This window comes from Pristiophorus japonicus, chromosome 1 (genome assembly GCF_044704955.1).
Source record: "Pristiophorus japonicus isolate sPriJap1 chromosome 1, sPriJap1.hap1, whole genome shotgun sequence".
In the NCBI taxonomy this organism is placed as follows: Eukaryota; Metazoa; Chordata; class Chondrichthyes; family Pristiophoridae; genus Pristiophorus; species Pristiophorus japonicus.
Genome location: NC_091977.1, coordinates 130,808,538 through 130,836,059, shown reverse-complemented (window position 1 = coordinate 130,836,059; position 27,522 = coordinate 130,808,538).

Below are 27,522 nucleotides of genomic sequence, written 5' to 3'. Positions count from 1 at the left end.
ACCCGTCCGCCCTGAAGCGCGCCCCGCGATGACCGCCAGGGAAAACTGCAAAAAAGCTAAGTTCGACTGTTTATTCTTTTTTTTTTGTAGCGATTTGTGTTGTGGTGGTGTGGGCAATATTTTTGGAATATTCTTGTGATTTTTTTGTTGTTGTTTTTTTCCCTCTACCAAGGTCTCTCTCGGAGCGCTCCCGGCCCTGCACTTTAGTTGGCAAGGTTCCCATTTTTGCGGCGTTAAAATCGTGCAACGCCTCCCTTTGCGTTGTGCCCCTGCAGGGCCCAGATGGCAAAAATTTCTCCACACAGCGCAAACATTACCTGGACGGTAGCTTTACCGCCCTGCCTCCGTTTTCGCCCCGAAAACGGCAAAATCGCAAATCCAGCCCAAATTTGGATGAGACGTTAAACCGAGGCCCCATCTGCCCTCTCTCGATGGTCATGAAAGAGTCCATGGCACTATTTTGAAGAAGAGCAGGGGCTTTATCTTTGGTGTCCTGGCCAATATTTATCCCTCAACCATCACTAAAAAAAACAGATTATCTGGTCATTATGACATTGCTGTTTGTGGGAGCTTGTTTTGCACAATTGGCAGCCACATTTAATACATTACAACTGTGATTACACTTCAAAGGTACTTCATTGGCTGTATAGCACTTTGGGACATTCTGAGGATGTGAAAAGGCTCTATAACAAGTCTTTCTTTCTGATGGCCTTGATTATTAATATTGATGTTTATTTAGCTATGTACTGTAATGAATGTTGCATCTTTACTCTTTAAAGGTTGGTGATAGGGAAGGTGTTACAGGTGGAAGTAAGCATAGGATGGTCTGGGGCAGAGAAGCAGTAGCAGAGGGGTTGTAAGGTTGGGAAGGAAAGGAGAGGTGTTATGGTGTGCAGGTATGGGAAGGGGGTATGATAGGGTTAGGGCCGGGGTGCTTGGGTGTCGAATTACTGTGTTTTGGGGATCTGGAAGTAATGGGTGTGAGGCATGTTTCCCGATCCCTATACTACTCTCCAAAAACAACAATACCTCTGCCGCCTCAGTCCTTTCATATGCTTCCTACCAAACTGTAATCTTCCCTACCATCTTCCTGTGGATGCTGCAGTTGGAGAGCATGCTGTGTGTGACAGTGGTGGGAAGACAGCACTGGGATGATGGCAGCAGGGTGTGCGTGGTATGGGGGTGGTGTGCAGGCAATGATCCGTCGGGGTCGGAACAGAGGAAAAGGCCTGAGAAAAACACTACAGCTGGGAACTATCTATAAGTTCATCAAAGTACTTATAGTGATTTTATTATCTTAATAAACGGGTAGTAAAGAAGCAAAGAACTTTGATATTCTGAACAAGATATTCTGAACAAATATTTTGCATCAGTCTTTATGGTATAGGACACTAACAATATTCCAACAGTGGATAGTCAAGGGGCTATAGGGGGGGAGGAACTTAACACAATCACTAAGGAGGTGGTACTCAGTAAGATAATGGGACTAAAGGCGGATAAATCTCCTGGATTTGATGGCTTGCATCCTAGGGTCTTAAGAGAAATAGCGGCAGGGATTGTGGATGCATTGGTTATAATTTACCAAAATTCCCTGGATTGTGGGGAGGTCCCAGCAGATTGGAAAACTGCAAATGTAATGTCCCTATTTAAAAAGGAGGCAGACAAAAAGCAGGAAACTATAGGCCAGTTAGCCTAACCTCTGTGGTTGGGAAGATGTTGGAGTCCATGATTACAGAATCAGTCGCAGGACTTTTGGAAAAGCAAAATTCAGTTAGGCAGAGTCAGCATGGATTTATGAAAGGGAAGTCATGTTTGACAAAGTTGCTAGAATTCTTTGAGGATGTAACGAACAGGGTGGATAAAGTGGAACCAGTGGATGTGGTGTATTTGGACTTCCAGAAGGCATTTGACAAGGTGCCACATAAAAGGTTATTGCACAAGATAAAAGTTCACGGGGTTGGGGGTAATATATTAGCATGGATAGAGGATAGGCTAACTAACAGAAAACAGAGAGTCGGGATAAATGGTTCATTCTCGGGTTGGCAATCAGTAACCAGTGAGGTGCCGCAGGGATCAGTGCTGGGACCCTAACTATTTACAATCTATATTAATGACTTGGAAGAAGGGTCTGAGTGTAACGTAGCCAAGTTTGCTGACGATACAAAGATGGGAGGAAGGATAATGTGTGAGGAGGACACAAAAAATCTGCAAAAGGACACAGACAGGCTAAGTGAGTGGGAAAAAATTTGGCAGATGGAGTACAATGTTGGAAAGTGTGAGGTCATGCACTTTGGCAGAAAAAAAATCAAAGAGCAAGTTATTATTGAAATGGAGAAAGATTGCAAAGTGCTGCAGTACTTGTGCATGAAACACAAAAGGTTAGTATGCAGGTACAGCAAGTGATCAGGAAGGCCAATGGAATCTTGGCCTTTATTACAAAGGGGATGGAGTATAAAAACAGGGATGTCTTGCTACAGTTTTACAGGGTATTGGTGAGGCCACACCTGGAATACTGCGTGCAGTTTTGCTTTCCATATTTATGAAAGGATATACTTGCTTTGGAGGCAGTTCAGAGAAGGTTCACTTGGTTGATTCTGGAGATAAGGGGATTGATTTATGAGGAAAGATTGAGTAGGTTGGGCCTCTACTCATTGGAATTCAGAAGAATCCGAGGTGATTTTGTTAAAACGTATAAGATTATGAGGGGGCTTGACAAGGTGGATGCAGAGAGGATGTTTCCACTGATAGGGGAGACTGGAACTAGAGGGCATAATCTTAGAATGAGGGGCCGCCCATTTAAAACTGAGATGAGAAATTTCTTCTCTGAGGGTTGTGGATCTGTGGAATTCGCTGCCTCAGAGAACTGTGGAAGCTGGGACATAGAATAAATTTAAGACAAAAATAGACGATAAGGGAATAAGGGGTTATGGAGAGCGGGCAGGGAAGTGGACCCGAGTCCATGATCAGATCAGCCATGACCTTATTAAATGGCGGAGCAGACTCGAGGGGCTAGATGACCTACTCCTGTTCCTAATTCTTATTAGTAGGAAAGTCGCAGGCACTTGAGGTCGGAGCTTTTAAGTGACAGAAGGGAATGAGGAAAGGGCGCAGAAACATTGGAGAGGCACGAGGCATCAGAAAGGAGTGGGGATTTGTGAAGAGAAAGCATTGACATTTGGGTGTGGAAATGGAGTGACTGGCAGTAGGAGAGAGCGATTGGAGAAACATAGAAAATAGGTGCAGGAGTAGGCCATTCGGCCCTTCGAGTCTGCACCACCAACAATAAGATCATGGCTGATCATTCACCTCAGTATCCCTTTCCTGCTTTCTCTACCTACCCCTTGATCCCTTTAGCCATAAGGGCCTCTTGAATATATCTAACGAACTGGCATCAACAACTCTGCGGAAGAGAATTCCACAGGTTAACAACTCTCTGAGTGAAGAAGTTTTTCCTCATCTCGGTTCTAAATGGCCTACCCCTTATCCTTAGACTGTGACCCCTGGTTCTGGACTTTCCCAACATCGGGAACATTCTTCCTGCATCTAACCTGTCCAGTCCCGTCAGAATTTTATATGTTTCGATGAGATCCCCTCTCATTCTTCCAAAATCCAATGAATACAGGCCCAGTCGTTCCAGTCTCTCCTTATATGTCAGTCTCGCCATCCGGGGAATAAGTCTGATGAACCTTTGCTGCACTCCTCAATAGCAAGAATGTCCTTCCTCAGATTAGGAGACCAAAACTGAACACAATATTCCAGGTGAGGCCTCACCAAGTCCCTGTACAACTGTAGTAAGACCTCCCTGCTCCTATACTCAAATCCCCTAGCTATGAAGGCCAACGTGCCATTTTGCACACCAATGTCTTGTGCGGGACCTTGTCAAAAGTCTTTTCAAAGTCCAAATGCACCACATCCACTGATTCTCCCTTGTCCAATCTACTCGTTACATCCTCAAAAAATTCTAGAAGATTTGTCAAGCATGATTTCCCTTTCTCATAAATCCATGCTGACTTGGACTGATCCTGTCACTGCTTTCTAAGTGCGCTGCTATTTCATCTTTAATAATTGATTCCAACATTTTCCCCACGACTGATGTCAGGCTAACCGGTCTATAATTACCCGTTTTCTCTCTGCCTCCTTTTTTAACAAGTGGTGCTACATTAGCTACCCTCCAGTCCATAGGAACTGATCCAGAGTCGATAGACTGTTGGAAAATGATCACCAATGCATCCACTATTTCTAGGGCCACTTCCTTAAGTACTCTGGGATGCAGACTATCAGGCCGTGAGGATTTATCGGCCTTCAATCCCATCAATTTCCCTAACAGAATTTCCTGACTAATAAGGATTTCCATCAGTTCTTCCTTCTCGCGAGACTCTTGGTCCCCTAGTATTTCTGGAAGGTTATTTGTGTCTTCCTTTGTGAAGACAGAACCAAAGTAGTTGTTCAATTGGTCTGCCATTTCTTTGTTCCCCATTATAAATTCACCTGATTCTGACTGCAAGGGACTGAGAAGTGTCTTCACTAATCTTTTTCTCTTCACATATCTATAGAAGCTTTTGCAGTCAGTTTTTATGTTCCCAGCAAGCTTCCTCTCATACTCTATTTTCCCCCTCCTAATTAATCCCTTTGTCCTCCTCTGCTGAATTCTAAATTTCTCCCAGTCCTCAGGTTTGCTGCTTTTACTGGCCAATTTATATGCCTCTTCCTTGGAATTAACACTATCCCTAATTTCCCTTGTTAGACACGGTTGAGCCACCTTCCCCTTTTTGTTTTTACTCCAGACAGGGATGTACAATTGTTGAAGTTCATCCATGTGATCTTTAAATGTTTGCCATTGCCTATCCACCGTCAGCCCTTTAAGTATCATTTGCCAGTCTATTCTAGCCAATTCACGCCTCATACCATCGAAGTTACTTTTCCTTAAGTTCAGGAGCCTAGTCTCGGAATTAACTGTGTCACTCTCCATCTTAATAAAGAATTCTACCCTATTATAGTCACTCTTCCCCAAGGGGCCTTGCACAACAAGATTGTTAATTAGTCCTTTCTCATTACACATCACCCAGTCTAGGATGGCCAGCCCTCCAGTTGGTTCCTCGACATATTGGTCTAGAAAACCATCCCTAATCCTCCTCCACAGTATTGCTACCAGTTTGGTTAGCCCAATCTATATGTGGATTAAAGTCACCCATGATAACTGCTGTACCTTTATTGCACGCGTTCCTAATTTATTGTTTGATGCTGTCCCCAATCTCACTATTACTGTTTGGTGGTCTGTATACAACTCCCACTCGCGTTTTCTGCCCTTTGGTATTCCACAGCTCTACCCATACAGATTCCACATCATCCAAGCTAATGTCCTTCCTTACTATTGCGTTAATTTCCTCTTTAACCAGCAACGCTACCCCACCTCCTTTTCCTTTCTGTCTATCCTTCCTGAATGTTGAATACCCCTGGATGTTGAGTTCCCAGCCTTGGTCACCCTGGAACCATGTCTCCGTAATTCCAATTATATCATATTTGTTAATTGCTGCATGTGCAGTTGGTTCGTCTACCTTATTATGAATACTCCTCGCTTTGAGGCACAGAGCCTTCAGGCTTGTCTTTTTAACACACTTTGACCCTTTAATATTTTGCTGTAATGTGGCCCTTTTTGGTTTTTGCCTTGGGTTTCTCTGCCCTCCACTTTTACTTTTCTTCTTTCTATCTTTTGCTTCTGCCCTCATTTTATTTCCCTCTGTCTCCCTGCATAGGTTCCCATCCCCCTGCCATATTAGTTTAACCCCTCCCCAACAGCACTAGCAAACACTCCCCCTAGAACATTGGTTCCGGTCCTGCCCAGGTGCAGACCGTCCGGTTTGTACTGGTCCCACCTCCCCCAGAACCGGTTCCAATGTCCCAGGAATTTGAATCCCTCCCTTCTGCACCACTCCTCAAGTCACGTATTCATCTGAGCTATCCTGTGATTCCTACACTGACTAACATGTGACACTGGTAGCAATCCTGAGGTCCTACTTTTTAATTTAACGCCTAGCTCCCTAAACTCAACTTGTATGACCGCATCCCATTTTTTACCTACATCGTTGGCATCTATTTGTACCACGACAGCTGGCTGTTCACCCTCCCCCTCCAGAATGCGCTGCAGCTGCTCCGAGGCATCCTTGATCCTTGCACCAGGGAGGCAACATACCATCCTGGAGTCTCGTTTGCGGCTGCAGAAATGCCTATCTATTCACCTTACAATAGAATACCTTATCACTATAGCTCTCCCACTCTTTTTCCTGCTCCTGTCCAGCAGAGCCACCCCTGGTGCCATGAACTTGGCTGCTGCTGCCTTCCCCTGATGAGTCATCTCCCTCAACAATACCCAAGGTGGTGTATCTGTTTTGGAGGGAGATGCCCGCAGGGGACCCCTACATTACCTTCCTTCCGCTGCTCTGCCTGATGGTCACCCTTTCCCTATCTGCCTGTGTAACCTTTATCTGCGGTGTGACCAACTCACTACACGTGGTATTCACGACATCCTCAGCATTGCGGATACTCCAGAGTGAATCCACGCACAGCTCCAGTGCCGCAAGACATTGGTGCATAGAACAGATTAATGGCAGAGAGGGAGGGATTTAAACACAATGTTGGCTGTAAGCATGTATTAATTCTTCTTCTCCCCAGAAAATGTGTTTCCTGATTTCAATCCTGTATGGCCAAGCTCTATTTTTAGGATTATGTCCCCTGGTTCTGGATATGACCCACCAGAGGAAATACTTTTTGTATGTACCCTATTAAATTCCTTTATCATGTAAAACTACCCAATTAAATCACTTCTGAATCTTCTAAACTCAAGGAAATACAAACCAAGTTTATGCAACCTTTCCTCATAATTTAACCCTTTTAAACCCTGGTCTAATTCTGGTGACCCCGCGCTGTATCCACTCGAAGTTCTATATATATATTTCCAGTCGTGCAGTACCCAAAAGTCAACACAGTGCTCTAGATGGTGTCGAACTAAAGTTCTGTACAACTGACGCATCACTTCTTCACTTTTGTAATCCAGGCCCCTTGAGATAAAGGCTAACATTCCACTACCTTTTCATATTACTTTTTGTACCTGTGTACTAGCTTTTAGTGATTTGTGCACCTGGACACCCAAATCCCTTTGCTCCTCCATAGCTCCTAGTTTCTTGTCATTAAAATATTCCAATTTGTGTTTCCCAGATGCAAAGTGGATAATTTCACACTTGCTCACGTTGAATTCCATCTGCCATAGATTTGTCCACTATTTAATCTCTACGTCCCTTTGTAGCTTCCTACTCCCATCTTACTGCTCCTAACTTGGTATCATCTGCAAACTTGACTGTGCTTATTAGTGCAGACATCAGTCAATAAATGTAGAAGAACTAATTTCTTTATATTTATTCTTGGGATGTTGGCAATGCTGGAAAGGTCACATTTATTGCTATTTTTGATGAGTTGTTGCAGTGCATCCTATAGATCATACATACTAATGCCATCGTGCTGCAGTGATAGAGTGGGTTCATCTTGAGTCCAGTGTCAGGGACACCGATTAAATGAACTGTTCTTCGCTAGATGGTATTGAGCCTCTTGAGTAATGTTGCAGCTGCATGCACTAAGGCGAGTAGTGGATATTCCATCAGATTCCTGATGCGAGCCTTGTAAATGATGGGGGTGGATTTGAGAGGTCAGGAGGTGAGCCACTCATCACAAGGTATGTCCTGATATTGATCAGTCTGATCCAATTAGGAATCTGGGCAATGTTGACTCCAAAGATCTGATGTTGGGGATCTCGCGATGGTGGTGCCATTCAAGAGATGACTGTACTTTGTCTTGTTTGAGATGGTCATGACCTGACACTTGCATGGTGCAAAACTAAGCTGCTACTTTATCCAAGCCTGAATATTGTCCAGGTCATGCTTTATAATCAGAACCATCAGAAAACAGCCCAAATCCTGATATTAGGAAGGAGCGAATGTCACTGAAGACATTCCTGAGGAACTCCTACGACAATGTCTTTGTGCTGCAAGCATTGACCTTGCACAAACCTCTTTCTTTATGTCAGATATGACTCTTAAATTGTACTTTAAATAACAAGAGGCTTCCTCTACACTCAATACTGTGGAAGCCATTTAGGGAGTCCTGCCCCAGTTTGTAGAAAAGCCATGTTCCCAACTATGCTTGGAAGTGGGCTTTAAATTTTTTAAGCACTTTTTGTTCCTTTACTTGAGATTATTGAGTCAGGCTGGTGGGATGGGGGGTGGGGCAGTGGGGCAGATGCTCAGGGTGACCATCAGGTAACTTGTTCTATTTTATTAGGGCCAAAAGCAGGTAGCTCTAAGCTAAACAATGCCTTCTGCTTTGATGATGGAACTGGGAGAATATAAGAACATAAGAAATAGGAGCAGGAGTAGGCCACATGGCCCCTCGAGCCTGTTCCGCCATTTAATATGATCATGGCTGATCTGATTATGGACTCAGCTCCACTTCCTCGCCTGCTCCCCATAACCTTTATTACCTTATCGCTCAAATATCTGTCTATCTCAGCCTTAAATATATTCAATGACCCAGCTTCCACAGTTCTCTGGCAGAGAATTCCACAGAGAAGAAAATCCTCCTCATCTCAGTTTTAAATGGATGGCCCTTTAATCTGAAACTATGCCCCCAGTTTTAGTTTCCCTATAAGTGGAAATATTGTCTCTGCATCCACCTTGTCGAGCCTCCTCATTATCTTATATGTTTCGATAAGATCACCTCTCATTCTTCTGAACTCCAAAGTGTATAGGCCCAACCGACTCAACCTATCGTCATAAGTCAACCCCCTCATCTCTGGAATCAACCTAGTGAACCTTCTTTGAACAGCCACCAATGCAAGTATATCCCTCCTTAAATACGGAGACTAAAACTGCACGCAGTACTCTAGATGTGGCCTCACCAATATCCTGTACAGTTGTAGCAGGACTTATCTGCATTTATACTCCATTCCCCTTACAATAAAGGCCAACATTCCATTTGCCTTCCTGATTTCTTACAGTACCTGCATACTAACTTTCTGTGTTTCATGCACAAGGACTCCCAGGTCCTTGTGTACTGCAGCACTTTGCAATTTTTCTCCATTTAAATTAGAATTTGCTTGTCTATTTTTTCCTGCCAAAATGGATAACCTCACATTTTCCCACATTATACTCCATCTGCCAAATGTTTGCCCACTCACTTAGCCTGTCAATATAGCTTTGCAAATTTATTGTGTCCTCCTCACAATTTTCTCTCCCACCCATCTTTGTATCATCAGAAAACTTGGCTACATTACTCTTTGTCCCTTCATCCAAGTCATTAATGTAGATTGTGAATAGTTGAGGACCCTGCACCGATCCTTGCGGCACCCCTCTAGTTATGTTTGCCAACCGAAAAATGACCCATTTATCCCGACTCTCTGTTTTCTGTTAGTTAGCCAATCCTCTATCCATGCTAATATGTTACCCCCAACCCCGCGAACTTTTATCTTGTGTAGTAACCTTTTATGTGGCACCTTATCGAATGCTTTCTGGAAATCCAAATACACCACATCTACTGGTTCCCCCTTATCCACCCTGTTTGTTACATCCTCAAAGAACTCCAGCAAATTTGTCAAACATAATTTCCCCTTCATAAAATCATGTTGACTGTGCTTGTTTGAATCATTGTTTTCCAACTGTCCTGCTACTGCTTCCTTAATAATGGACTTCTGCATTTTCCCAATGACAGATGTTAGGCTAACTGATCTATAGTTTCCTGCATTCTGTCTGCCTCCTTTTCTAAATAGGGGCGTTACACTTGCAGTTTTCCAATCTTCTGGGACCTCCCCAGAATCCAGGAAATTTTGGTAGATTCCAACCAATGCATTCACTATCTCTGCAGCCACTTTTTTTTAAGATCCCAGAATGCACACCATCAGGTCCAGGGGACTTGTCCGCCTTTAGTCCCATTATTTTCCCGAGTACTATTTCTTTAGTGATAGTGATTGTATTAAGGTCCTCCCTCCCTATAGCCCCTTGATTATCCACGATTGGGATGTTTTTAGTGTCTTCTACTGTGACGACCGATAAAAATATTTGTACAAAGTCTCTGCCATTTCCCTGTTCCTCATTATTAATTGCTCAGTCTCATCCGCTAAAGGACTGACATTTACTTTAGCCACTCTTTTCCTTTTTATGTACTTGTAGAAACACTTACTATCTGTTTTTATATTTTGTGCTAGTTTGCTTTCATAATTTATCTTCCCTCTCTTTATCATTCTTTTAGTCGTTCTTTGCTGACTTTTAAAAGTTTCTCAATCCTCTGGCCTCCCACTAGTCTTGGCCACATTGTATGCCCTTGTTTTCAATTTGATACCATCCCTTATTTCCTTAGTTAGCCACGGATGTTTATCTCTTCTCTTACAGTCTTTCCTTCTCATTGGAATATCTATTTTTGAGAGTTATGAAATATCTCCTTAAATGTCTGCCACTGCTCATCAACCATCCCACACTTTAATCTATTTTTCCCAGTCCACTTTAGGACTCTGGTTTGAGATCCAACTTTCTCACCCTCCAACTGAATTTGAAATTCAACCATGCTATGGTCACTCATTCCTAGAGGATCCTTTACTAGGAGATAGTTTATTAATCCTGTCTCATTACACAGTACTAGATCTAAGATAGCCTGCACCCTGGTTGGTTCCGCAATGTACTATTCAAGGAGACTATCCCGGATACACTCTATAAACTCTTCCTCAAGTCTACCCTGGCCAATTTGCTTTGTCCAATCAATATGAAGGTTAAAATCGCCCATGATTATTGCTGTTCCTTTTTTATAAGTCTCCATTATTTCTTCACAAAAGCAAAATACTGCAGATGCTGGAATCTGAAATAAAAACAGAGATTGCTGGAAATCTCAGTGGGTCAGGCAGCATCTGTAGAGAGAAAAACAGAGTTCATGTTTCGGGTCGACGATGCTGTGTCAGAACAGCCGAATGTTCGAAAAGAGCACATTCTTAAGCACTGAAAAGGGGAGGGGAAGAAAGAACAAAAGGGAAGGTCTGTGATAGGTTGGAAGGCAGGAGAAATTAGAGAGACAAAAGGGATGTTGGGCCAAATTAAAACGGTAATGATAGAGGTTAGAAAAAGGTTAATCTGGATAGGGTGTGAATGGCATAGTTATGGCATAATAATGACCATAGACAAAGGGAAAAAAAAGAGAGATGAAAGAAGAGAAAAACAAAATAAGATGGGGGGGGTGGGGGGAGGGAAAGAGAGCCATAGATAGTCAGAGGTTATGTTATGAAATTGTTAAACTCTATGTTGAGTCCAGAAGGCTATAAAGTGCCTAAACAAAATATGAGGTGCTGTTCCTTGAGTTTGCATTGAGTTTCATTGGAACTGTACAGGAGTCCGAGGACGGAGATATCAGAATGGGAATGGAGTGTAGAATTAAAGTTACAAGCAACCGGAAGCTCAGGGTCACACTTACGGACTGAATGGAGGTGTTCAGCAAAGCGGTCACCCAATCTACGCTTGTTCTCCCCAATGTAGAGGAGCCCACATCGTGAGCAGAAAATACAGTATACTAAGTTGAAAGAAGTACAAGTAAATCGCCGTTTCACCTGGAAGGAGTGTTTGGGACCCTTGGATGGTGGGAAGGGAGGAGGTAAAAGGGCAGGTGTTGCATCTCCTGCGCTTGCACGGAAAGGTGCCGTGGGAAGGGGAAGGGGTGCTCAGGGTGACTGCGGAATGGACCAGGGTGATGCGTAGGGAGCAGTCCCTTCGGAACGCTTGGAGGGGAGGGAAAGATGTGATTGGTGGCGAGATAACGCTGGCGGAAATGGCGGAGGATGATCCATTGAACATAGAGGCTGGTGGGGTGAAAGGTGAGGACAAAGGAAACCCTGTCGTGGTTCTGAGAGGGAGGGGAAGGGGAGAGAGCAGACGTGCGGGAAATAGAATGGACACGGTCGAGGGCCATGTTAACCATGGCGGAGGGGAATCCTCGGTTGAGGAAAAAGGAAGACATGTCAAAGGCATTAATGTGAAAGGTGGCATCATCAGAGCAGATGTGGCGGGGACGGAGAAGATGGGAGAATGGAATGGAGTCCTTACATGATGCGGGGTGGGAGGAAGTGTAGTCCAGGTAGCTGTGGGACTCAGTGGGCTTGTAGTGGACACTGGTCAAAAGTCTATCCCCAGAAATGGAGACAGAGAAATTGAGGAAGGGAAGAGTCGGAGATGGACCGTGTGAAGGGGAGGGAAGGGTGCAAATTAGATGGAAAGTGAATGAAATTTTCTAGTTGAGGGCGAGAGCAGGAAACGGGACCGATACAGTCAACAGTGTACCGGAAAAAGAGGTGAGGGAGGGGACCCGAGTAGGACTGGAACAAAGAATGTACCACATATCCCACAAAAAGGCAGGCATAGCTAGGACCCATGTGGGTTCCCATAGCAATATCTTTAATTTGGAGATTGTGAGCGGAGTTAAAGGTGAAGTTGTTCAATGTGAGAACAAGTTCAGCCAGGCGGAGGAGGGCGGTGGAGGATGGGGACTGGTTGGGCCTCTGTTCGAGAAAGAAGCGGAGCGCCCTTAGGCCATCCTGGTGGGGGATGGAAGTGTAGAGGAATTGGACGCCCATGGTGAAAAGGAGGCGGTTGGGGCTGGGAAACTGGAAACTGTTAAAGTGGCGGAGGGCATCGGAGGAGTCGATGATGTAGGTGGGAAGAGAGTGGACAAAGTGAGAAAAAAGAATGTCGAGATTGGAAGAAATAAGTTCCAAGGGGCAAGAACAGGCTGAAATGATGGGTCTACTGGAGCAGTCCTGTTTGTGGATCTCGGGAAGGACTAGAAGCAGGCTGTACGGGGTTGGGAAACTATGAGGTTAGTGGCTGTGGAGCGAAGATCTCCAGAGGAGATGAGGTCAGTGACGGTCTGGGAAATGATGGCTTGATGTTCAGTGGTGGAGTCATGGTCCAGGGGGAGGTAGGAGGAGGTGTCAGAGAGTTGGCGATCAGCCTCTGCAAGGTCGAGGTCAGTTCGCCAAACAACAACAGCGCCACCCTTGTCAGCAGGTTTAATGACAAGGTTGGGGTTGGATCTGAGCGAGCAGAGTGCTGCAAGTTCAGAGGAAAATAGGTTGGAGTGAGTGAGGGGAGCAGAGAAATTGTCCTGTTGGCAGTTTGCAATGAAAAGATCTAGAGTGGGTAAGAGGCCAAAGGGAGAGGTCCAGGTAGAGCAAGAATTCTGAAAGCATGAGCAACAGTCAGCTGGGCAGGGGGGAAGACTCCTGGCTGAAGAATTGGGCACAGAGGCGAAGGCGGCGGAAAATGAGCTCAGCATCGTGCTGAGCTCGAAATGAATTTGAGGTGGATGCGTAAGGGGATGAAGCTCAGACCTTTGCTGAGGACTGATCATTCAGGGTCAGAGGGGATAGTGAAAACACGGCAGGGGGTGAGATTGGAAGAAAGGATGGGATCAGAGGGAAGTGTAGAGGAAGAAGGTTCCAGTGAGGTGTTGGTGTCCAAAAGTTGTTAAAGTTTACGATCCTTGTCACTTGAAAGGAAGAAAAAAAGTTTTTGGTTAAAGCACCGGGTGAGGCGAAGGATGAAATGGAACTGCGGACCAGGACAGCTCAGAGATAGAGTGAATCGGTGCTGCTGTTTTTTTCCTTCTTTATTCTCTCTTTTTTTTTCTCTTTGTCTGTAATGGCAGCTGGTCATTACTACACTATTCACCCCTATCCAGATTAACCTTTTTCTAACCTCTATCATAACCATTTCAACTCTCTAATCTCTCCTGCCTTCCACCTTCCCATTTGTTCTTTCTTCCCCTCCCCCTTTCAATGCTTAAGAATGTGCTTCGTTATTTCTTGATTTATACTCCGTCCAACAGGATTCTTTGCGAGATATATATAATATACATGTAAATTTAAGTGTGATGGGCAGGCATGACGGAAATAAATGAAGGAAAAGTGTAACAGGAATTGCATGCTATACGCAAGATTTTTAATATATTCTATATGAACTTTCAATACTAATGTGACAGATTGTGCTTCACTGTATGCAGATAAGCTTAAAAGTGAACAGTGCTGAGTCAGTTTGATATAATATGGATTTGGCATTGAATTTCGAAATAGATCTCTCTAACAAAACATTCTGTGCCACTGAAATTTTTTATTAATCCATGTGCTCATTAAAAATCCATTATTTTCAAAGATATTCTTAGCAAGGCCTGAAAGGACTGAGGCACTGGGCCATCCATCATTGTTTCTGAAACTGAATGCAGCCACAATATATCAACCATATGAATGAAATGTGTCAGATTTTCAGACCACTTCAAAAATTAAGTAAATATTCAATGAGGTGTTTCCACAGTATGCAAAATGTACAACAAACATTTCTAGAGTCTCGGCTGAAAAAATTTTTTTTGTGGTGTGGGCTGCAACGTGTTTCTGCACATTTTATGTGTGGAGGGAGAGTCCAGAGTCAACATGCTTAAGCACACACTGCATGCATGGAGGATGCCAAAGATTTCACACTTAAATTCATGCCCTGTACATGTGAGAAGAATGCGCAGCACTGCAGGGGTAATTTTCTGACCATGCCTCTGATCAGGAGCCTTGCCTACCAGTAACAGATAGTGAGAAATCATTTTCAGTATGTGCCAGAGTTTCCAACATGTGTGCTGCTGGCTGGATAGGCTCCCTACTGGCAAAACTAAGTTGGAAACTGACTCCTTTAACCTCTGTCCATAGTGGGGGAGACCTTTTTTTTTAATTAGTTTATGTGATGTGGATGGTGCTGGCTGAGGTCAGTATTTATTGCTCATCCCTAAATGCCCTTGAGAAGGTGGTGATGAGCTGCCTTCTTGAACCGTTGCAGTCCATGTGGTGAAGGTACTGTTTGGGAGGTAGTTCTAGGATTTTGACACAGCGACGATGAAGGAACAGTGATATATTTCCAAGTCGGGATGGTGTGTGACTTGGAGGAGAACTTGGAGATGATGGTGTTCCCATGTGCCTACTGCCCTTGTCCTTGTGGTAAAGGTCATGGGTTTGGAAGGTGCTGTCGAAGAAGCCTTGATGAGTTGCTGCTGTGCATCTTTTAAATGGTACACACTGCAGACATGGTAGTGGGAGGGAGTGAATGTTTAAGGTGGTGGATGGGGTGTCTAAGTCAAGTCCTGGATGGTGTTGAGTTTCTTGAGTGCGGGTGGCGCTGCAATTGTCCAGGCAAATGGAGATTATTCCATCCTGACTTGCATCCTTGTAGATGGTGGGTAGTCAGGATGTGATACACTCGCCACAGAATACCCAGCCTCTGACCTGCTCTTGTAGCCACAGTATTTATGTGGTTTGATCCAGTTAAGTTCCTGGTCAATGGTGAGCCCCCAGAATGTTGATGGTGGGGGATTCGGCTGTGGTAATGCCATTGAATGTCATGGGGCAGTGGTTAGACTACCAAAATATGAGCCCTTGCTGTGGTTTTGCCACTTTTTAATCTTTTAGTCCTATTTATTTCAATTTTTTTTTGAAAAACTATTTATACTTTTAATATCTAAATCCAACTACATCTTATGTGCTCCATCTTACAGTCCAACTGAGGACTGACAAAACTCATCCAAGCAATGTAAGAGTGTTTCAGCGAAAGGCACCCTGAGGCTCATGTTCATCATCTGTGATTGCCTTACTTAGTCAACAACAATTCACGATTCTCAGTCCATTTTTCTTCAGGCAGTTAAAAATTGTAGCTTGATGGGTGGTCTTACAGAAAGAAAGAAATACTTGCCTTTGTATAGCGTCTGCCATGACCACTAGACTTTACAGCTAATGAAGTATTAGTGAAGTGTAGGAAACGTGGCAATCAAATTGCACACAGCAAGCTCCCACAAACAGCAATGTGATATTGATAGTTAATCTGTTTTTTTCGATGATTGAGGGATGAATATTTGCTAAGACACCAGGGATCTGAAAGCTGGCACCTCCGACAGTGCAGCACTCCCTCAGTACTGCATTGGAGTGTCAGCTTAGATTTTTGTGCTCAAGTCTCCGGACTGGGGCTTGAACCCACAGCCTTCTGACTCAGAGGTAAGAGTATGACCAACTGAGTCAAAGCTGACACTGTTATGTTAGTTATGTATGATGTCACTGACCGCTGATACAGGAAGTGCCAGTGATGTATACAATTAGCAAAAAAAGTATCTATTCTTTATAATAGCACAAGAATCAGCAGTAAAAGATTACGAATAATTAAATTGGTGGGAGAGAGGAGAGAAACAAGAGCAATGCATTTAGAGGATCTTATTGTACTACTGGAGTTTAACACCCTTTTAAAGTTGACTAGTTCTGATCAATATTATGCTTTTGATTAATTAATCATTTAATCATTGCTTATTTTTCTTCTTACTAAATCTCGTTTATGTTTCATTTCCCATCAGATCCTTTTATTTCTTAATATTATTGTTGTGTCATGTTGTGACATTTTGTGCCATACACTATGACAGTTCTAATGTAATCCTATGGATTCGGAAAGCTTGTCAAACAGAATTGCTGTGATGCATTGATACGGAATGTATTGAGCATCATTTGCTACCTTTATATAAAAAAATGCTTTGTGCATTAATTCCAATTATATGGGCTATTGCCATAACAACAGAATTTAATGTCAATCATTTGACATTTTTATTAGCAAGATATGATCCGATCATATTGGTTTTAAACTAGAAGTGAAACATGAATTTAAAAATGCAGCACTCTGAAATATTTAATTTTATATTTTACCTTTGTTCTCTCAAAATTGTTGAGGTCAATAGTCATCAAGCCATTCACACAATCTAACTCTATTGTTTCAAAATAGAAACGTTTCCCCCATAGTATTTGTATAGTTCAGAGATAAATTGCTTTCTTTCCTTCAACAAGTGCCAGCTTTTTCTGGAAGAGCTGACAGAACTCATTTTCACAGACGATGGCATGCAAATTTCATTTCATTTAACATGCTTTTTGAGCGGGCAAATTTAGCGATTGCTGAGAGTTTTGTTTCCAAGGTTCATAATCCACTGGAGAGATAGCTTTATAATCTGCCTGTGAGCTAAATCCAGTGCATGAAATATTGGACAGAGGGAATCAAAATTTGACACACAGCTAAAAAATATTTATTTTACAAATGCACCTTGTTGGAGGCAGTTGACAAGAAAATGAGGTAATGGAAATGATTCAGCAATGGCTGCATCTGTTTGATGCTGTAGGTAAGTTGATGTGCTATTATCATAAATTTAAATATTAATTAAAACACTGTCCTCAGGGGACAATCCACCTTTAGTAGGTCTGAATCACATCCTTACAAAATATTGAGCAACATGAGTACATTATCATTCAGGCTTCAAGATTCTCTATGAAGATGGTATGCCTAATTATTGACATTCATGTCATATCATGTACAATTTGGTACTTTTACACTCCAGACTGATTGTAGTCAGTCCCAAGGGTACTGAGTATGCTACAACTTGCAATTTAACTCAAACAACTGGCTACATTTAAACACTGCTTCCACTGAGCTTTAAAGTTTTAAATATACTAAAACCTATAGCCCCAGTTTAAAGAGTGAGGCAAAAATGGGGTTATGCTGCCTACTACAGTGTAGGTTCACCTGCTTAGTATGATTCTGTAGCAAATTGTCTTGTAAAGTGGAGGTGGCAAAGACAGCACTCATCCTAAATGTGGAAGGGTCTATAAATGCAGATCCTACGGTAGTGATGGGTGTGGCCAAAAGGCTTCAGGGTTCATTGTACCTGCATTTGCTGGACCTTCGTAAGCTCCTCTTCGTCTCAATTATGCAGCACATTGGGAACCCCCAGAAGAATACATATCCTCAGCATCTTTGTAAGATGCGCTGTTCAATATTTAGCATAGGATACATAAAAATGCAAAGTAAAACTTCATGAGTTTCTACCTTTGAAGCATTGGAAAGCTATCTTATTTTATTCAAAATATAACATGAATATTAAAACTAAAACAGCAGCAGTTGGAGAAAAAGCCGAATTGGAAAACAAGCTGAATGATGCGTATTGATTATAAAAGGTAATATACGTTGTAGCAGAGTCTAAGTGCAAAGAAAAATAATTAGAAATCAAGTATACTTTAAGGGGGGGGGGGTGGTTGTGTGTGTGTGTAGTTGGGGGGGACACACAATAATATTTTTATCATTAAACACCCTACACAGTACACACCTGAGCCACCAGTGACTGCTTCCGCTGATGATGAGGCGCAGCAATCCGCAGCCGGGATTTCCAGGCCCAAAGTTGTTCCAGGACATACATAATTTTCTGTGAAGTAATCAGGAAGGCAAATGGAATGTTGGCCTTTGTTGCATGGGGAAAGAGTATAAAAGCAGAGAAGTCCTGCTACAACTGTACAGGATATTGGTGAGGCCACACCTAGAGTACTGCGTAAAATTTTTGTCTCTGTAGTTAAGGAAGGATATACTTGCATTGAAGGCTGTTCGGAGAAGGTTCACTAGTTGATTCCAGAGATGAGGGGATTGACTTATGAAGATAGGTTGGGCCTATACGCATTGGAGTTCAGAAGAATGAGAGGTGATTTTATCGAAACATATGAGATAATGAGGGGTCTCGGCAAGGTGGATGCAGAGAGGATATTTCCAGTCACAGGGGAAACTAAACCTAGGTGACATAGTCTCAGATTAAGGGGCCGCCCATTTAAAACTGAGATGAGGAGGAATTTCTTCTCTCAGAAGGTTGTAAATCTGTGGTATTCTTTGCCTCTGAGAGCTGTGGAGGCTCATTGAATATATTTAAGGCGGAGATAGACAAATTTTTGAGCGATAAGGGAATAAAGGGTTATGAGGAGTGGGCAGGGAAGTGGGGCGGAGTGCATGATCAGATCAGCCATGATCCTATTAAATGGCGGAGCAGGCTCGAGGGGCCAAATGGCCTACTCCTGCTCCTATTTCTTATGTTCTTATGTACTTACAGGAGATTACATAGACTTTAGATATAGGTTGAACCACGATTTTAAACAATAACAGTTATGCAGGTGTACAATCTTGCCCATTTTTATGTTTTCCCACAAGTTCTGATGGCAGTAGATATATACTTTCTGCAATACACAAAAAAACATTTTTTTGTGAGTAAGGAGTGCTGCTGGATGCTTATAAGGCCTCGGATGGTAAAGTAAGGTCTTTGAAAAGACAGAAAATGCTGCAAATAGTCAGCAGGTCAGGCAACATCCATGGATTAGGAAAACAAAGAGAGAGCATGAAAAATTTCTGGCAAATAAAATCAAGGAAAACCCAAAGATGTTTTATAAATATATTAAAAGCAAGAGGATAACTAAAGAAAAGGTAGGGCCTATTAGAGACCATGAGGGTAATCTGTGTATGGAGGCAGGAGATGTGGGTATGGTTCTTAATGAATACTTTGTGTTTGTTTTCACAACAGAGAGTGGCGATGCAGATATTACAATCGAGGAGGAGAAGTTTGAAATATTAGATGAAATAAACAGTGAGAGAGGAGGTATTAAGGGATTTAGTAGCTTTGAAAGTGGATAATTCCCCAGGCCCGGATGAAATGTATCCCAGGCTGTTCAGTGAAGCAAAAGATGAAATAGCAGAGACTCTGACTATCATTTTCCAATCCTCTCTGGCTTCAGGTGTGGTGCCAGAGGACTGGAATACTGCTAATGTGGTACCTTTGTTTAAGAAAGGAGAAAGGGATAGACCAAGTAATTACAGGCCAGTCAGCCTAACTTCAGTGGTGGGAAAATTATTGGAAGAAATACTGAAGGATGGGATAAATCTTCACTTAGAAAGACACGGATTAATTAAGGACAGTCAGCACAGATTTGTTGAGGGAAGAGCGTGTCTGACTAACTTGATTGAATTTTTCAAGGAGGTAACCAGGAGGGTCAATGAAGGCAAAGTGTATATGGTTTTTAGCAAAGCTTTTGATAAGGTCCCACATGGCAGACTGGTCACAAAGGTAAAAGCCCATGGGATTCAAGGCAAAGTGGCAAGTTGGATCTAAAATTGGCTTAGAGGCAGGAAGCAAAGGGTAATGGTTGATAGGTGTTTTTGTGACTGGAAGGATGTTTCCAGTGGGGTTCCTCAGGGCTCAGGGCCTTTTTGATATACATCAATGATCTTGACTTGAAGTTTGCAGATGATACTAAAATCTAAAATCGGCTGTGAGGTTGATAATGAAGAAGAAAGCTGCGGATTGCAGGAAAATATTAATCAATTGGTCAGGTGGGCAGAACAGTGGCAAATGGAATTTAATCCAGAGAAGTGTGAGGTAATGCATTTGGGGAGGGCTAACAAGGAAAGGAAATACACATTAAATGGTAGGATACTGAGAAGTGTACAGGAACAAAGGGACCTTGGAGTGCAGATTCCTGAAGGTATCAGGCCAGGTAGATAAGTTGCTTAAGAAGGCATACGGAATGCTTGCCTTTATTAGCCGAGGCAGTGAATACAAGAGCAGGGAGGTTATGCTTGAACTGCACAAAACACTGGTTAGGCCACAGCTGGAGTACTACGTGCAGTTCTGGTCACCACATTACAGGAAGGACGTGATTGCACTGTAGAGGGTACAGAGGAGATTTACGAGGATGTTGCTGGTAGTGGAGAATCTTGGCTATGAGGACAGATTAGATAGGCTGGATTTGTTTTCCTTGGAACAGAGGAGGCTGAGGGGAGACCTCATTGAGGTGTATAAAATTATGAGGGGCAAAGATATAGTGGATAGAAAGGGCCTATTTCCCTTAGCAGATGGGTCAACAACCAGGGGGCATAAATTTAAAGTAATTGGTGGAAGATTTAGAAGGGATTTGAGGGGCAATTTCTTCACGCAGATGGTTGTGGGGGTCTGGAACTCATTGCCTGAAAGGGTGGTAGAGGCAGAAACCGTCACCACATTTGAAAAGTACTTGGATGTGCACCTGAAGTGCCATAACCTGCAGGGCTACAGACCTAGAGCTGGAAAGTGGGATTAGGCTGGATAGCCTCTTGTTAGCCGGCACGGACACGATGGGCCAAAAAGATCTCCTTCCGTGTTGTAAACTTCTATGATTTCTATGAGAGAGGAATAGAGTTCACGTCTCAGGTCAAGATACTGCCTGACCTGCTGAGTATTTCCAGCATTTTATGCTGTCATTTCAGATTTACAGCATCTGCTTGCAGAGGAAGAAACAGAAGAGGAAGAAGCTAAAGAGGAGGAAGTTGAAGAGGAGGAAGCAGAAGAAAGGAAGCAATCCGGACGGCCCCTTTCTGGCAGGGATATCTGGGATGGAGTCGTCCGCCTGCGGTCTCAGTGACCACAACCCCAATTTCCCTTTTTTGTCCTTCTCCTCCTCCTTTTCCTTTTCTTTTTCCTTCTCCTCCACCTCCACTCCCACTGGCTGGCAGCCTGCATTTCTTGGGTGTGTGAAATGAGGAAGGCACAAGGGTGGAGTTGTGGTGAGGGGAGGGCGGGAACGCAAGAGGTGCATGCCAGAAGGAGGATAACGTATGAGGATACCAGCATCTTATATCCTTTCTGCCCTGCTGCTGGCCAAGGGCACAGCTGTGCCCCTGCCAAGAATGGCCTACACCGTCTCCTCCAAGGGGTAAGGTGAGACTAGGAATGGGAGGTATTCCTCGTGATTAATACAAATTGTTGGTAGGTGAGTGATGAGGGGGGTCAGGGTGGGGGGAGGGGTGGTGGTGGGAGTAGTGTAATGAGCAGTGTGTGAGGCTAGTGGTGCAGTTGGTAGGAGATGGTTTTTGAAGATGCATTCACTGACCTTGACCAGTGGTCTGAGGTCTTGAAGCTTCTTTGGGCACTGGAACCAGGTGGTGGGGACGACACTGCTGACAGTGATGGCCTTGGTGATGTGGTCCCACATTGTTCTTTCTGTAGGGCCACTTGGCCCCTGTGGGTAGCAGACCTCTCTTGCAGTGTTGACCCCCTGCACAAAGCTGGAGTGCTGCGTGCGAGACCCTGGGTGCCCCTACTCTGCTTGCTGAGCCATTTATGTCAGTGCTGAAGCACTTTTCCCATTTTTTTCAGGTTTGGAAAGGAATTCAGCTTTAAGAGCTGAAGATTCCCATTTGGGACTTTTTATTATAATTTTAAAAAAGGCAGTAAAGAGTGAAAACTAATTTTTTTCACTTCATTTTAATTTTTATTAGTTTAATGCATTGCCATTTTAATTTTCCACACTGCCTAGCGAACTCCATTGCCTCACTTCCAGAGGCAGTTGGAACATTGAATGCCACTTTTGGATAGGAACTTCGACTCCCATACCTGCACTAACACCAGCAGGATGCTGTTATATGGTAAGCCAGTGCAAATCTTTCTCCTATAGCGCTTCGTCCATATTCAACTGCTATTAATTCGAGGCCGCAGTGACACCAGCAACTCTCGCAGCGGCCAAAACATCTTTGCCCTTTTTCCCCCCATTTTTGTAATGCTCTCTGTCAGACATTTAGATAGGAACACAATTAACTTGATCAGTGCAGTCCTACCAACTAAAATATTGGCTGGTTTGTTTTCTTTGAAAACTGTGACACATTCTGTCTTGAAATTGATTTCAGCTAGTTGATCTGGAGTGGTACTACTATAACACATTATGGTTAGAAAGGCTTTTAGAAATGGAGAGAATGGCCCAGGTAGACTGATCTGTTTGTTTATAGTGTTTAACAGATGGTCATTGTGATGAAGATGTTAATCAGTTTACATCTTGTCAGTACAATAGTCATTGGTCAATTTTGGTATTGTAAATTAAATAACAAGCTGTACAACAGTTATTGATTGTAAGCAAAGCCTATGGCATAACAAGATTGGATTGTCTATAGAGGGAAAATGGAAGTTGTAAGATGTGGGGGTAAGCAGGCAGCTGCTCATGGTAATGTTATTGACAGATGAAGCAACACACTGGTTGTGGGTGAGTGATATCTGAGACACTGCGTATAGACTTTCAACTGGCACCTTTTAATCCTCAATCCTGTTCTTTAGAGGGGAACAAGGAAGATGTTGATGACTTCAGTGAAGCTAGGCAACTTAGCATTGTAATCCTTTTCATTACAAAATACATGCTAACAATAGACGGCGGGCAAGAAGGGTAAATTACACCTACGTGTGAAGTTGGCAGTTACTGTGATAAAGGAATGGAAGAAAGAGAACCTGAGTGCGGAAAGTGAAGATAAAGTATGACAAATCAACAGCCCTAGCTTATGTGAGAGTGTGGTGATGAATATATATTCCTTAGGAGGAGACCATGAGCATGTTGAAGCTGAATTAGTTGCTGAAAAGAAGGGCTATGTAAGTAAGTTGCTATGTTAGAGCAGGGGAGACAGTATCCATCTTTTATCATGCTTAGTGTATGCAGGCAGTGCTGCACTGATGTTACAGAAGGTGGCTTTAAGAATGGAGAATAATTTTAATTAAATGCCTGATTGCCTAATTTAGGTAGGGAGGGAATGGAATCCAATTCCTCGTGGTTTAACAGTAAATGTGAATCAGAACTATGCTAGTCTAATTAAAATGTGTGTCTAGTTCCTTCCCAACTATTTGCTCAATGCAGTAAAGAGGCACAATGAACTGTGGGCAACAGGTGAGCTGTCAGTGATCAATGATGAATACGCTTAATTATGGAAAATGTAAGTAAAAACTGGCCAAATAAATGATGAACTTACCTAGAGGCACTACTAAACTACACAGATTGGTAGTATCAGTCTGTGCTAGCAGATCTCATCTGATGCACCAGCTAGGGCACGACACTTGGTCTCAGTGCCCCATGTTAGGAAAGGTGAAGAAACTGGATTCCCAATCGTGATTCCTGTTCAGTCACCATTGATAAAAAATGTGTTTGTGAATGCCTAGCACTAGATTTGACTCTGCTGTCTTCCATGGTCAAATAGCGTGCCAAAACGCATATCTAAGCTCACGTATAAAGATTGGGCAAGTTATTGGAGAGCTGCTGGTTCCCACGTGACTACACACTAACAAGAGTCTGCACTTGTGGGACAGGAGGATAGAAAATTGAAAGAAAAACACAAGTGGCGATTAGCTAATTACTTTGGGTGGTATACAATTGTTATATATTGCAGAACCACTTATTGTGGCTACCCTGCTGTATCGCCTCAGAGTTATGAGGTTATAGAAACCAATTTGCTCATATTATAAGAAAATGGAAAAGCAACTGTCCCAATATTGTTTTATTTTAAGTTCCAATTCATTTCTTTGTTTCTGGCTATCATACTTTTCCCAATGGTTGGGAAAGATGTACATAAGCTGGTAAATTATAGGTGTGCTGACCCATTCAGCTTACCAATGTCCATAAAACATGGCTGCCCATGCTTCTGCTGCCAAGACCCTTTATACTTGTATTGCTGTTGAGGTTGCACCACTTATAGAGGTGCCATTGGAAACTACTTTTGCTGGATTCAGAGGAACATAGGAACAGGAATAGGCCAATCGAGCCAATTGGATCATGGCTGATCGATTCCAGAGGCAGCATTGCTGTACTTTAAGATTAAATGCAAAATCTAGTTAAGGCAAAATATAAAAGTATATTTCTGAACAAACAGAATTTTTTTGTTTTGTGTGAAAGCTAAACAATCTAAAATGCCAACCCCACTTTATCTAGTGGTCTGGAGATCAATATCTATATTCAATGGTAACTATGCTGATAAAATCTCAATGTTTGTGTGCAAATTCAAATGGTAAAATATCTTTCGCAGTTTCAAGCTACAGAAATACATTTGAGTTGGCAGAGCATCAGAAACTTTTTGGAGAAGGAGAAAATCATTGGGCCAACTAGATTATCCTTCCAAACAAGAAGGATGTGTTTGTACACACTGTTTCAATAAAGGCCTTACAAAGGCCTTTGACACTGTCAACTGCGAGGGTCTATAGAGCGTCCTCATCCATTTCGGATGCCCCCAAAAGTTCGTCAACATCCTCCGCCTGCTCCACGATGACATGCAGGCCGCAATCCTTACCAATGGATCCATTACAGATCCAATCCACATCCGGACCGGGGTCAAACAGGGCTGCGTCATCGCTCCAACCCTCTTCTCAATCTTCCTTGCTGCCATGCTCCACCTCACAGTCAACAAGCCCCCCGCTGGACTGGAACTAAACTACAGAACCAGTGGGAACCTGTTCAACCTGGTCTCTAGGCCAGGTCCAAGACCACCCCAACCTCTGTCGTCGAGCTACAGCACGTGGACGATGCCTGCACCTGCGCACATACAGAGGCTGAACTCCAGGACATAGTCGATGTATTTACTGAGGTGTACGAAAGCATAGGCCTTACGCTAAACATCCGTAAGACAAAGGTCCTCCTCACCGCACAGCACTGCCCTCCAGTCATCAAGATCCATGGCGCGGCCCTGGACAACTTGGACCATTTCCCATACCTCGGGAGCCTCTTATCAACAAGTGCAGACATTGATGATGAGATTCAACACCGCCTCCAGTGTGCTAGTGCAGCCTTCGGCCACCTGAGGAAAAGAGTGTTCGAAGACAAGGCCCTCAAATCTACCACCAAGCTCATGGTCTACAGGGCTGTAGTAATACCCGCCCTCCTGTATGGCTCAGAGACATGAACTATGTACAGTAGACACCTCAAGTCGCTGGAGAAGTACTACCAACGATGTCTCCACAAGATCCTACAAATCCCCTGGGAGGACAGATGCAGCAACATTAGCGTCCTCGACCAGGCCAACATCCCCAGCATTGAAGCACTGACCACACTTGATCAGCTCCGCTGGGCAGGCCACATTGTCTGCATGCCAGACACGAGACTCCCAAAGCAAGCGCTCTATTTGGAACTCCTTCACGGCAAACAAGCCAAAGGTGGACAGAGGAAACATTACAAGGACACCTTCAAAGCCTCCCTGATAAAGTGCAACATTCCCACTGACACCTGGAAGTCCCTGGCCAAAGACCGCCCTAAGTGGAGGAAGTGCATCCGGGAGGGCGCTGAGCACCTCAAGTCTCATCGCTGAGAGCATGTAGAAATCAAGTGCAGGCAGCGGAAGGAGCGTGCGGCAAATCTGTCCCACCCTTCCTTACCCTCAATGCTATCTGTCCCACCTGTGACACGGACTGTGTCTCTTATATTGGACTGCTCATGCCACCTAAGGACTCATGTTAAGAGTGGCAGCAAGTCTTCCTCGATTCCGAGGGACTGCCTATGATGATTGTTATGCTCATAATAAAATAATGTAACTGAGTACTGTAGACATGACCTGTAAGTGTGACCTTAGCTCCTTTATTCAAACTCCAGAGTGCCGGTACAGCATGGGAGGTCTGCTTATATACATTGCTCCCAAGGGATGCTGGGATCCTTTGGGACTCCAACAGGTATGCCTTCTGGTGGGGGTATGATACAGGTTACCTAGGGTTGCATACATAACATCACTCCCTCCCAAAGTCAATAGTACACTTATTTACAGGGTGAGATGATCTGGGGTTTTTCGCTCCCATGTTGATCATCTCGGTAAAATGCAGGTGTGGGTGAGTTGGTTGGTTCTTCGCTGAGCAGCTGGCCTTGCCAGGCTGCTGGGGATGGTGAGTTCAGCTTCATGGTTGACCGTGATGTCAGTTAGCACTTGTGTGTGTGTTGGAGGGTCGAAGTTAGTGGTGTCCTCTTCGGGTTGCTCGTGGCTGTTTGTGAATCGCAGTTTGGTTTGATCCAAATGCTTTCTGCAAGTTAGTCCATTAGCATGTTTGACCTGAAACACCCTACTCCCTTCTTTGGCTATAAAATGGTGCCAGCAAGCCATTTGGGATCATATCCATAGTTGAGTACAAATACAGGATCATTGACTTCAATATCGCGTGACAAGTTTGCGCGATCATGGTACATGCTTTGTTGATGCCGCCTGCCCTCGATGTGATCATGGAGACCAGGGTGGTCAAGAGAGAGCCTTGCTTTGAGCATCCTTTTCATAAGCAGCTCGGCTGCGGGAACCCCGGTGAGCGAGTGGGGTCTGGTGCGGTAGCTGAGCAGGACTCGACAGAGGCGGGTCTGCAGGGAACCTTCCGACACACGTTTCAAGCTTTGCTTGATGGTTTGGACTGCACGTTCTGCCTGGCTGTTGGATGTGGGCTTGAACAGGGCAGATGTGACGTGCTTGATCCCATTGCGGGTCATGAATTTCTTGAATTCAGCACTGGTGAAGCACGGCCCATTGTCGCTGACAAGGACATCAGGTGAACATGGCTCGTAGGCTTTCGGTGGTGGCAGTGGACGTGCTTACAGACATTATTACACACTCAATCCATTTCGAATAAGCATCCACAACAACCAAAAACATTTTGCCTAGAAACGGGCCCACAAAGTCAACGTGGCTCCTAGATCACGGTTTGGAGGCCCATGACCACAAACTTAGCGGTGCCTCTCTGGGTGCATTGCTCAGTTGAGAGCAAGTGTTGCATTGGCGCAGGCAAGACTCCAAATCTGAGTCGATGCCGGGCCACCACACATGGGATCTGGCTATAGCTTTC